Source organism: Wasmannia auropunctata, unplaced genomic scaffold (genome assembly GCF_000956235.1).
Source record: "Wasmannia auropunctata unplaced genomic scaffold, wasmannia.A_1.0 LD336106.1, whole genome shotgun sequence".
Classification (NCBI taxonomy): domain Eukaryota; kingdom Metazoa; phylum Arthropoda; class Insecta; order Hymenoptera; family Formicidae; genus Wasmannia; species Wasmannia auropunctata.
This window is the reverse complement of record NW_012026784.1, coordinates 158,001-161,625: the sequence shown is the minus strand read 5'-3', so window position 1 is coordinate 161,625 and position 3,625 is coordinate 158,001.

Here is a 3,625-nt window from a genome sequence, read left to right as displayed (position 1 = left end):
ACGGCACGAACGTCGTGCTCGAACGTGATTATGACGAACTTAAGGACTGACCGCTCGCGGCTGATCGTTGCGCGTACTTATGGCTACGCGTTGCCGCGTCAGCGCTCAACATTTCGGCAATTGCATTGCGCGTTCTCGGTACGTCGCGGTCAACGTCCTGATTTATTGTAATTTCTTAATACAATACGATATTACTTATTTTACGCCGAATGCCTCGTCGGCTCGAATGGCTATTAATTGATTTTCACAATACTTATTGTTGTTGCGGGGGCATCGGCCTCGCGACAATATAAAAAAATTATTTAATATTAAAATGTTTCTGCACGTATTTGTTTGATGCATTTTCTCTGCATGCTACAAAAAAGAATTTGAATATTATGGAGATTATTCGCCAATAACAGTCAGGAGTCTTTCGCCTGATGCTCTTCCTGCAGAGAAACCTCACATTTTCAATATTGCGGAAAAAATGATTGGCTGCTATATTAATATGGCCAGCTACTTGTTCCACCATTCTCATTAATTAATCTTCTTCATGCGCAAGAGCACACCTCTATCTTTATTACACCATGTTGCGTTCCCACTGAGCGCGTCACGCGTCGCGTCGTCCGTCGCGTCACGATTAATCGACCAAAATATCCCATTTTATTGCATCATTTGCCGCGCGACTCCTTGCGCGACGCATCAATTAGGTTACTCCGACATTCTAGAGATAAAATAATCTTTTTTTGTATAAAATCCAGGATCGCGCTGCAAATTACGTAATAAAATGGGATATTTTGATTGGTTAATTCGGATAATGCGACGCGTAACGCGCTCAGTGGGAACGCACCCTATATAAAATTCGCAATAATAGATTTTATTTATACGGATGCATTAAATTTTTTTTCTGTATTAAACGTACTTTTGAAAACCATAAACGCATAGATCTGAATGATCAAATTTTTATAATAAAACAGAAGCAAAAATTGAGCAATTACGAGAACACGAATGAGTATGAAGATGAGATGCTGTTTGTACGAGGTGCTTCATCCATGCTTTTCGTTTCTTTATGCATTCCACGGCTGCTAATCTGCAAGTTACTGCAAATCTATAATGTACGTTACGTGCACTATAGATTTTCACCATGGCAGTGAATATTGGAACGCAGCCTGTAATCGTCGATCAGCTTTAACTGGAGATTGGTGCAAAAAGCCAAATTGCAACCAATAAGAATACACCGGGTCACATGATAAGTTTACCACTCTCTCCCCAAAGAACATATATCTAATTTCTCCCTATGACTCTTAGGCAGAACCGAAGGGAAGGTAGCGTCGAGGACAGCGCAGGCTGTGAATTGTGTGTAGTGTGAATTGAATTCTGACAGAAAACGCTGATAGATTCGTTAACGAGATGCTGAGGAAGTGCGTCGAGCAGTGGAAACTTTGGAGCGAGGCCCCAGCTTCTCGTCACGATACTCACGTTGCCCGTTTTCATCGCATGCGTTCTGTTCTGCATTGGAGAAACTGTTGGTGAACCAAGTGAGTGGACCATATCTTTCTTACGCGCGAGGTTACGCGCGTTCTTTATATAGTCCCGATATTTCTTTTTTCTCGCGGCCACGGATGATCAACTGCAAAACTTCCGCGTACGGTTTAATAATTGTTTGCAATGCTTATGTACTGTGACGTTTTTCGACAACGTCCGTCACAAGGGCTCATTGGCCTGACCGCAAAGGCTGAGTGGATCCTGTGTCTTCCGATTTTTGAAGGCGAGCGCATCCCCGACTTTGTCACGTTTCGCGACTTAAATTCTGCGATAGATTTAAGCAACTAGGTCATAACCGAACTAAGTGAGGGACGGCGACTGTCCGGAGAAGTTGTATTGAAACGTCGTCTCACCGGCTCCGAACAACGAGGACCCCAAGGACGAGAGGTTACCGAGACATATACTCAGCGCAAGACGGGAGCACAAGTCACGTAATTACTGTTTCTTTTTCCTCCGCCACGGAGCCCTCTTACTGCAGTTCGTTTTACAGAGTCGTCGGAGCGAGCCATCGGCCCTGCTGAGAACCCGGACAAGATGGGCACAGGAGAGCTGACCGCCAGAGCTCGCTCCGGGATCGCGAGAGCAAAAGGATATCCTGGCCCTGTGGAATTGAAACTTCGCGCCCGTTATCACGGGGCCCGCGACTACCGCCACCCGCCTGCGGCGCAAGGGGTCGCGAAAGAGGGACTCACGTGACAGAAAGAGACCGCCGAAACCGGCAGATGGCCCCGCTACCAACGTGTTCCCGTCGCTGCAAAGGACCGGCACTCGTGCCGTGATCGTCGCCGATATCAGACGTGATTGCTGTAAGGGACGCAGGATCCACTGCCGAGACTGACAAGGGAAGTTTGCGAACCCGAAAATTCAGAAAAATCTGACTCTTGGTGTAAAAGTAGAACAGTTCATCCCTAGCATGAAACTATTTTTCGTTGGTGCTCGATTCCGTTTTAAAGGGATGAAACCACCTCTTGAAAAAAATCGGTTTTTTTCTACCGACGTGAATATCGTCGAAATTATGAGAGATGGAAAAAAATGTTTTGAATCAAAGTTAAATGGCATGAAGTGAACTTTATAATAGTAGTAAAAAAAATTGTTTTTAAATTTTTTTTAATGTTTCCCCCACTACTTCACTTTTTTTTTTAAATTTTTAAATTTTTTTTGTGACCAAATTAAAGGTTATTTTAATACGAATTCAACCATGTGTGATAAAGTTATTTTCCAAAGTATCATTTTCGAGAAATAATTACAAACGCCTCTATGCGCACACCATACCCGTACTCGCTTACGCTGCGCGCACCCAGCAATTCTTCACGTAGCACATTCTGCTCGCATTTTTTGCATTTAACAAAGGATAACAATGAAAGGAAATCTATTTCTGCAATATTCTGCGAATGTATAACTATGAATCGTTTTTATCGCGTACGGCTAGACAATGCTTACGAAGCAAAATTTTAATATCGTAAGGTCAAGTCAAATCGATGTAAACAACTTGTCACAGTTTGGGAAAAGCCTGTACATATATATAATCACGGAAGTTTTTTATTGCGCAGATATTGCGAAGCATTTGAATATGTAAATAAGTTTATGTAATCGCGTCTTGTAGTTCATATAAATATGTCCGAGCAAGCTAGTGTTGTAAGTCCCGCCGTGACTTATTTACATTGTAACACTTATTGTTAGTAATAAGCAAATCGCTGTTACAATCTAATATTGCAACGGTGAATTAAGCAATAATTGCAACTGTTGAGCAGTGCAGTGACCCACTTGAGACGGGATAAAACCTGCCGTCTAGCGGACCACTGCGGAGTTCATAATTTCATTGTTCGTAATTTCATTTGTATTCAGTACGTTACGCTGTCGGCGCGCATATAACGCGAGTGATCAATTGTGAGATAAAGTCGTTAAGTTAAACTGCTCGACTGTGTAAATCTCTTCAACAACCCATCACATCGAGTCTCTCCCGTTACACCCTACCACCGGTGTAACACTAGGATTCCCAGTTTTATTTGCAATAGTAGTTATTGACTAGTTAGTTCTATTATTGCTTGATAGATTTGTATTTAAAATGACACCGTTAAATGTTGCTAATGTAATAAATTTG